The 10,001-nt window shown below is 40.3% G+C and overlaps 1 long non-coding RNA gene across 1 annotated transcript; it reads right to left on the reverse strand.

Moving 5' to 3' along the window:
• Positions 1–278: 278 nt before the first annotated feature.
• LOC122328606 lies at positions 279–876 on the reverse strand. Its single transcript, XR_006247811.1, has 3 exons — positions 785–876; positions 507–636; positions 279–407 (listed from the first exon to the last, which is right to left on the reverse strand). It is a non-coding gene; the product is annotated as an uncharacterized LOC122328606 (long non-coding RNA).
• Positions 877–10,001: the final 9,125 nt, after the last annotated feature.

Raw genomic sequence — 10,001 nt, forward strand, 5'->3', positions numbered from 1 at the left:
ATTGTCAAGGCGAGTCCAAAGAGGAGCAATGATGTCTCTTGCAGAATTCAGAAAGGGGCTGGAGGCAGTCAGTGCCTCAGTAAACGTTAGATAGCCATTGTTGTTCACCTGAAATTGAAGACCATAGTTATTTAAAAAAAATTGAAAGAGTATTTTGAAAAAAATGAAGGCATCCATAAATAACTTGGAACTTAAATGGCGAGAGAGTGGAAGGGTATGTGGGGATGCAGGAAGATGTTGGTTTGGTGGTGTCAGGAATGAGAGTAACTTAATGCTTACGGCGATCTGATTGTATGTGCGTCCAAAGTATTTGAAAGGCTGCTGCAAGAAAATGACACCAGAGCTTCCATCTTCAGCAGGGGGATTCACTATGTCTTCATCCACAGGAGGTAGGAAATTAGTTGGTACTATGAGAAGAGGATGAGTAATAATTAATTATTAAGTTGTGCTAAACAAACAAGCTCAAGTTATGGATTAAGCTTGGGCTTCTAGTTGCGTTGGCTTACAGTTCGGTGAGCCATCAACATAAAAAGAGCAGCTGCCATTCACATTAATATTGCTGATAGAAGAGAGCTGTGGGGCACTGGCTGCTGGACTTGTAAAAGAACTGACAGAATCCACTGTGCTGTAACCAGCCTATAGAAGTAAATGAATCATTGTTAGGTTCTCAATTTGTTCCAGTTATCACTGTCCTTTAGTCAAATGTAAGGCATTAAGTGAGGTAAGGGCAATTTCCTGTCATTCTTCTCAACTGTAAAATTTAAAAGAAACTGTCTTCACTCACCTGCCAAATTTGTTCCGTTTCTGAAATGTTTCCATAGTTCAGCAGGACGAAAGAGCTATGCACACTGGAGACTAGAACCACTTGGAAAGTAGCCACCTTTAAAGTACCAACAGACAACATTAAAAACAAAAAAGCGACAAATAAACTTTACAGGTGCAACACTATTTTGTTGATAAACAACAATGAGGCCTTACCCCTCCACCATTATAGTACGGCACGCTGTCCCAGGTAGCCACAAAAGCGGACGTAGCAGCAAAAGTTACGTTAGGGAAATATTGCTCAACAGCTGCAGTAACTTGCTTCAGTACAGCACTGCTTGTTTCTTCTCTGCAGGAAATAGTTCCTCCACGTCTGTTATCAAGGTGAGTCCAAAGAGGAGCAATGATATCTCTTCTAGAACTCAGAAGGGGGATGTAGTTGGACAAAGGCTCAGTAAAAGTTAGTAGGCCATTGCTGTTCACCTAGAATTCAGGACAAAAAGTTTGTGTCAGCGTCTAAAGAAGGTCAAGCTGCCACTTTACTCATTTACAAAAATTTTATATTTCCGATGCAAGTAGAGACACAACAACAACAACAAAAAACTTACAAAGGTCTGGTTAAGTGTTCGTCCAAAAAATTTGAATGGCTGCTGCAATGAAATAGATTCTGAGCTTCCATTCTCCAATCGTGGCGATACTCTTTCTCCATTTCCAAAAGGTATAAAATTTGCTGGCACTAGGTAAAATGTCAGTGACAAGGAATCCATTAGTTCTTTTGAGAAACATCTGCTCGCAAACATTACACTGGGTATAGCTTTGTAGGGGGAATTCACTAAGAAATAATTGTGCAGGCTAATACTGCCTATCTGTGTTTCATATAAATTTTAGCATCTGATTCATTGCATAAATGATGCAAACAGCTGGAGCAGGATGGCCACAAAATGGGGAAGAAAATTTGACCTTCTTAGTGAAAGTTTTTGGACAATACAGCAGACCACCACAATCTGGCAGCCTACACTGGAGTTGAAGAATATGAGTCTCCATTGAGATCCTGCATCTGAATTGGCTTTTTAAAAAGGCCAAAAGCACAATCAAATAGGACGTGTTTGGCAAAGCACAACTGTAAATGAGTTTCAGCTTTTGTTTTCAGGCACGACATGCTACAGTGGCACATTTTTTTGTGAATAGACCCCTGAGTAACTTGTTGTAAACTAAAAAAAAACTCGTCGGCTTACAAATTGGTGATCCATCAACATGGAAAGACCAGCAAGCCGTCACATTGATATTGCTGCTTGAAGAGAGTTCAGAGACACTGGCTTTTGGAATTATGAAAGAACTGACAGAGTTTGCAGTGTTATAACCAGCCTGTGAAGGTAAAGAAACAGAATAATGCTATCAGTCAGTTAAAACAAAGGGAAAGAAAATAATTCTTCTTTCTCTTATCCTTTCATGAGCAATTCATTATAACCTACGTATGTGCATTGATCTTTGTCATTGGTAGAAATGTGCAAGAAGCAGTATTTCACTGACCTGCCACTGTTGTTGTGTTTCAGCAACATCTCCATAACGGATCAGAATGAAGGAACGATGAACATTGTACGCTAAAACCAATTGGAACGTCGCCACCTTGAAAACACCAGGAGACAGCAATCAACATCTACCACACAAACAAGACCGACCACTCACTGATAATCAAAGACTACTGTAAGTCTTACCCCTCCACCATTATAGTATGGCACGCTGTCCCAGGTAGCGATGAAAGCTGAAGTAGCAGCAAAAGGTATGTTAGGGAAGTTTTGATTAACATCTGCAGTGACTTGTGCTAGTACAGCACTGCTTGTGTCCTCTCTATAGGAGATAGTTCCACCGTGTCTATTGTCAAGACGAGTCCAAAGAGGAGCAATGATGTCTCTTGCGGAATCCAGAAAGGGGCTGGAGGCAATCAGTGTCTCAGTAAACGTTAGATAGCCATTGTTGTTCAACTGAAATTGAAGACCAGAGTTATTCAAATGCTATTTGTAAAAATGAGGGCATAAATAAGCAGCTTAAAACTTAAATGATGATGTGTGAGTGGTGTAGTGGGGGGAGGGGTTGGTTGGCAGTGAAGCAAATGAGAGTGGCAACATTATACTTACGAAGATCTGATTGTATGCACGTCCAAAGTATTTGAAAGGCTCTTGCAAATAAATGACACCAGAGCTTCCATCTTCAGCTAGAGGGTTCACTATGTCTTTATTCCCAGAATGTAGAAAACTAGTTGGCACTAATAAGACGATAAGAAAGAAGGACATTTTTTAGCTCTGTTAAAGAAGCAAGCTCGAAAAAAAGGTACAGGATGAGCTTAGGCTTCGTGTAGCATTGTCTTACAGTTTGGTGAGCCATCAACATGGAACGAGCAACGGCCATTCACATTGATGTTAGTGCTGGAAGAGAGATGTGGGGCACTGGCTGCTGAACTTGTAAAAGAACTGACAGAATCCTCTGTGCTGTAACCAGCCTATGGAAAGAAAATAAATCATTGTTAGATTCTCAATCTGTTCCAGGTATCACTGTCCTTTGGTCAAATGTAAGGAATTACGTGAGGAAAGGGCAATTCCCTGTCATTCTTCTCATCTGTAAAATTTTAAAAAGAAACTGCCTCCACTCACCTGCCAAATTTGTTCTGTTTCTGAAATGTTCCCATAGTTGAGCAGGATGAAAGAGCGATGGGAACTGGAGACTAGAACCACTTGGAAAGTAGCCATCTTCAAAGTACCAACAGACAAGATTAAAAACAAAACAGCGAGAACAAGAACTTTACAGGTCAACACTAATTTGTTGGTAAACAACAATTAGGCCTTACCCCTCCACCATTATAGTACGGCACGCTATCCCAAGTAGCCACAAAAGCCGACGTAGCGGTAAAGGCTACGTTAGGGAAGTATTGCTCAACAGCTGCAGTAACTTGAGCCAGTACATCACTGCTTGTTTCTTCTCTGTAGGAAATAGTTCCTCCACGTCTGTTATCAAAGAGAGTCCAAAGAGGAGCAATGATATCTCTTCTAGAACTCAGAAGGGGGATGTAATTGGACAGAGGCTCAGTGAAAGTTAGTAGGCCATTGTTGTTCACCTAGAATTTAGGACAAAAAGTTTGTATCAGCATCTGGAGAAGGTCAAGTTACTTCTTGACTCATTTACAAAGGCATTATACTTCATATGCACGTAGAGACACAACAACTAAAGAAAAAAACTTACAAAGGTCTGGTTAAGTGTGCGTCCAAAAAATTTGAATGGCTGCTGCAATATAATAGATTCTGAGCTTCCATTCTCCAAACGTGTTGCTACTCTTTCTCCATTTCCAAAAGGTAGGAAATTAGCTGGCACTAGGAAAAATGTCAGTGACAGGAAATCCATTACTTTCTTTGAGAAACATCAGCTCACAAACACTGGTTATAGCTTCGAAGGGGGAATCCACAAAGAATGAATTGTGCTGGCTAATACTGCTATTTCTATGTGTATTTCGTATCATTTTTTGGATATGGTTCACTGCATAAATGATGCAAATAGGAAAATGGAGCTGGAGCGTTATGGCCACAAAATGACTGCAAATTAGAAATTGCCTAAAACAGAGAATTTGATCTTATCTTCCTCTTTTGTGAGCATTATGGTCACAGAGTAACTAGAAACAGTGAATTTGCCTGTCTCAGTGAAAGGTTGTGGAGAATGCAGCAGACCACCACAATCTAGCAGCCATTGATGGAATTTAAAACTCCACTGCGATCCAGCACCTGAATTGACTTTTTAAAAAGGCCAAAAGCACATTCAAATATGACGTGTCAAGCAAAGCACAACTGTAAGTAAGATTCAGGTTTCTGTTTTCAGGCACGACATGCTACAGTGGCACAATTTTTTATGAATAGACCCTTGAGTATCATGTTGTAAACCAAAATACAACTTGTCGGCTTACGGATTGGTGAACCATCAACATGGAAAGACCAGCAACCCATCAGGTTGATATTGCTGCTTGAAGAGAGATCAGAAACACTGGCTTTTGGAATTGTGAAAAAACTGACAGAGTTTGCAGTATTATAACCAGCCTGTAAAGGTAAAGAAACAAAATAAGGCTCTCATTCAGTTAAAACAAAGAGAAAGAAAATAATCCTTCTTTCTCTTTCTCTTATCCTTTCATGAGCAATTCATTACAACCTATGTATGTGCATTGATCTTTGTCATTGGTAGAAATGTGCAAGAAGCAGTATTTCACTGACCTGCCACTGTTGTTGTGTTTCAGCAAGATTTCCATAATGGATCAGAATGAAGGAACGATGAACATTGTATGCTAAAACCACTTGGAAAGTGACCACCGAAAACACCAAGAGACAGCATTTAAAACCTTGCACGCGAACAAGACCGACCACTCACTGATAATCAAAGACTACTGTAAGTCTTACCCCTCCACCATTATAGTATGGCACACTGTCCCAGGTAGCGACAAAAGCTGAAGTAGCAGCAAAAGGTATGTTAGGGAAGTATTGCTTAACATCTGCAGTGACTTGTGCTAGTACTGTGCTGCTTGTGTCCTCTCTATAGGAGATAGTTCCACCGTGTCTATTGTCAAGGCGAGTCCAAAGAGGAGCAATGATGTCTCTTGCAGAATCCAGAAAGGGTCTGGAGGCAGTCAGTGCCTCAGTAAAAGTTAGATAGCCATTGTTGTTCACCTAAAATTGAAGAACAGTTAACAAAATGTTTTTTGAAGAAATGAGGACATACATAAATGACTTAAAACTTAAATGGTGGTGGGTTGGTGGTGTAGTGGGGGGAGGGGTTAGATGGCGTTATAGAGTGGCAACATAATGCTTACGAAGATCTGATTATATGTGCGTCCAAAGAATTTGAAAGGCTGCTGCAAGAAAATGACACTTGAGCTTCCATCTTCAGCAGGGGGGTTCACTATGTCTTTATTACCAGAAGGCAGGAAATTCGTTGGTACTACGAAGATGATACAGAAGAAGGAATAGAATTTTTTTTAGCTCTCTTAAACAAACAAGCTTGTAAAAGGTACAGGTTAAGCTTGGGCTTCTGGTTCCATTATCTTACAATTTGGTGAGCCATCAACATGGAACGAGCAGCGGCCATTCACATTGATGTTAGTGCTGGAAGAGAGCTGTGGGGCACTGGCTGCTGGACTTGTGAAAGAACTGACAGAATCCACTGTGCTGTAACCAGCCTATGGAAAGAAAATAAATTATTGTTAGGTCCTCAATCTGTTCCAGGTATCATTGTTCTTTGGTCAAATGTAAGGAATGAAGTGAGGGAAGGGCAATTCCCTGTCATTCTTCTCATCCGTTAAATTTAAAAAAGAAACTGTCTCCACTCACCTGCCAAATTTGTTCTGTTTCTGAAATGTTCCCATAGTTGAGCAGGATGAAAGAGCGATGGACACTGGAGACTAGAACCAGTTGGAAAGTAGCCATCTTCAAAGTTCCAACAGAAAAGATTAAAAACAAAACAGTGAGAACAAAAACTTTACAGGTCAACACTAATTTGTTGGCAAACAACAATGAGGCCTTACCCCTCCACCATTATAGTATGGCACGCTGTCCCAGGTAGCCACAAAAGCGGACGTAGCGGCAAAGGTTGCGTTAGGAAAGTATTGCTCAACAGCTGCAGTGACTTGCGCCAGTACAGCACTGCTTGTTTCTTCTCTGTAGGAAATAGTTCCCCCACGTGTGTTATCAAGGTGAGTCCAGAGAGGAGCAATGATATCTCTTTTAGAACTCAGAAGGGGGATGTAGTTGCACAGAGGCTCACTGAAACTAAGTAGACCATTGTTGTTCACCTAGAATTTAGGACAAAAAGTTTGTATCAGCATCTGAAGAACGCCAAGCTAACACTTGACTCATTAACAAAGGCTTTATATTCCAGATGCAAGGAGAAACACAACAAATAAAGAAAAAAAACTTACAAAGGTCTGGTTAAGTGTGCGTCCAAAAAATTTGAATGGCTGCTGCAACACAATAGATTCTGAGCTTCCATTCTCCAACCGTGGAGTCAGTCTTTCTTCATTTCCAAAAGGAAGTAAATTAGACGGCACTGGGATAAATGTCATTGACAAAGAAATCCATTATTTCTACTGAGAAACATCAGCCTGCAAACATTACACTGATTATAACTTTGAAGGGGGAATTCTCTAAGAAAGAATTGTGCTGGCTAATACTGCCATTTCTATCTGTATTTCATATTGTTTTTAGAATCTAGTTCACTGCATAAATTATGAAAATAGGAAAACAGAGTTGGAGCATTATGGCCACAAAATGGTTTGAGAAAGTTTGTGGAGTATGCAGCAGACCAATACAATCTGGCAGCTTTTGACGGAACTGAAAAGTTTGAGTCTCCACTGCGATTCAGCACCTGAATTGACTTTTTAAAAAGGCCAAAAGCACATTCAAATATGACGTGTTTGGCAAATCACAACTGTTAATAAGATTCAGGTTTCAGTTTTCAGGCACGACATGCTACAGTGGCACAATTTTTTTGTGAATAGATCACTGAGTATCATGTTGTAAACCAAAATACAACTTGTCGGCTTACGGATTGGTGACCCATCAACATGGAAAGACCAGCAACCCATCATGTTGGTATTACTGCTTGAAGATAGTTCAGAGACACTGGCTTTTGGAATTGTGAAAGAACTGACAGAGCTTGCCGTATTATAACCAGCCTGTAAAGGTAAAGAAGCAAAAAAAGGCTCTCAGTCAGTTAAAACAAAGAGAAAGAAAAAAATCCTTCTTTCTCTTTCTCTTATCCTTTCATGAGCAATTCATTATAACCTAGGTATGTGCATTGATCTTTGTCATTGGTAGAAATGTGCAAGAAGCAGTACTTCACTGACCTGCCAAGGTTGTTGTGTTTCAGCAAGATTTCCATAACGGATCAGAATGAAGGAACGATGAACATTGTACGCTAAAACCAGTTGGAAAGTAACCACCTTGAAAACACCATGAGACAGCATTTAAAACCTTCCACGTGAACAAGACGGACTACTCACTGATAATCAAAGACTACTGTAAGTCTTACCCCTCCACCATTATAGTATGGCACACTGTCCCAGGTAGCGACGAAAGCTGAAGTAGCAGCAAAAGGTATGTTAGGGAAGTATTGCTTAACATCTGCAGTGACTTGTGCTAGTACAGCGCTGCTTGTGTCCTCTCTATAGGAGATAGTTCCACCGTGTCTATTGTCAAGGCGAGTCCAAAGAGGAGCAATGATATCTCTTGCAGAATCCAGAAAGGGGCTGGAGGTAGTCAGTGCCTCAGTAAACGTTAGATAGCCATTGTTGTTTACCTGAAATTGAAGACCACAGTTATTCAAATGTTTTTTTGAAGAAATAAGGGCATACATAAATTACTTAAAACATAAACGGGGGGGGGGCTGGTGAAGTTGTGGGAGGGGTTTGGTTTCGGTGTGGGGAGTGAGAGTGGCAATGTAATACTTACAAAAATCTGATTGTATGTGCGTCCAAAGTATTTGAAAGGCTGCCGCAAGAAAATGACAGCAGAGCTTCCATCTTCAGCATAGGGGTTCACTATGTCTTCATCCACAGGAGGTAGGAAATTACTTGGCACTAAGAAGAGGATAAGTAAGATGGATTTTTTTAGGTTTGATAAAAAAACAAACTCATAAAATGTAAAGGTTAAGTTTGGGCTTCTGGTTGCATTAGCTTACAGATCGGTAAGCCATCAACATGGAAAGAGCAGCGGCCATTCACATTGATATTGCTGCTGGAAGAGAGCTGTTCGGTGCTGGCTACTGGACTTGTGAAAGAACTGACAGAATCCTTTGTGCTGTATCCAGCCTATAGAAGAAAATTAATAATTGTTAGGTCCTCAATCTGTTCCAGGTATACCTGTCATTCTTCTCATATGTAAAATTAAAAAAAAGAAACTGTCTCCACTCACCTGCCAAATTTGTTTTGTTTCTGAAATGTTCCCATAGTTGAGTAGGATAAAAGAGCGATGGGCACTGGAGACTAGAACCACTTGGAAAGTAGCCATCTTCAAAGTACCAACAGACATGATTAAAAACAAAACAGGGACAAAAAACGTTATAGGTTAAGACTAATTTGTTAACGAACAACAATGAGGTCTTACCCCTCCACCATTATAGTATGGTACACTGTCCCAGGTAGCCACAAATGCGGATGTAGCAGCAAAGGATACATTAGGGAAGTATTGCTCAACAGCTACAGTAACTTGGTCCAGTACAGCACCGCTTGTTTCCTCTCTGTAGGAAATAGTTCCTCCACGTCTGTTATCAAAGTGAGTCCAAAGAGGAGCAATGACATCTCTTCTTGAACTCAGAAGGGGGATGTAGTTGGACAGAGGCTCAGTGAAAGTTAGTAGGCCATTGTTGTTCACCTAGAATTTAGAATAAAAAGTTTGTATCAGCATCGGAAGAAGGTCAAGCAACCGCTTGACTTATTTACAAAGGCTTTATATTTCAGATGCAAGTAGAGGCACAACAACTAAAGAAAAACAACTTACAAAGGTCTGGTTAAGTGTTTGTCCGAAAAATCTGAATGGCTGCTGCAAGATAATAGATTCTGAACTTCCATTCTCATACCGTGGAGTTACTCTTTCTCCATTCCCGAAAGGTAGGAAATTAGCTGGCACTAGGATAAATGTCAAAGAAATCCATTAGTTCTACTAAAAAAAATCAGCTCGCAAACTGGTTATAGGAGTGAAGGCAATATTTAAAAAGAATTGTGAATTGTCCTGGCTAATACTGCCATTTCTATCTGTAATACATATTGTTTTTAGAATATGGTTCACTTCATAAAGGATGGAAATAGAAAAACAGAGCTTAAGAATTGTAAATAGACCCCTGAGTATCTTGTTTAAACCGAAATACAACATGTCGGCTTACGCATTTGCGACCCATCAACGTGAAAAGACCAGCAAGACGTCACGTTGATATTGCTGCTTGAGGAGAGTTCAGAGACATTCACTTTAGGGATCGTGAAAAAACTTGTAGAGTCCACAGTGTTATAACCAGCCTGTAAAGGTAAAGAAACAGAATAGCGCTCTCAATCAGTTGAAAGAGAGAAAGGTACAATGTATAAGAAGCAGTACTTCTCTGACCTGCCAAGGTTGTTCTGTTTCAGCGACATCTCCATAACGAATCAGGATGAAAGAACGATGAACGTTGTAGGCTAAAATCACTTGCAAAGTGACCACCTTGAAAAACACAGTGAGACAGCA

This window comes from Puntigrus tetrazona, chromosome 23 (genome assembly GCF_018831695.1).
Source record: "Puntigrus tetrazona isolate hp1 chromosome 23, ASM1883169v1, whole genome shotgun sequence".
Classification (NCBI taxonomy): domain Eukaryota; kingdom Metazoa; phylum Chordata; class Actinopteri; order Cypriniformes; family Cyprinidae; genus Puntigrus; species Puntigrus tetrazona.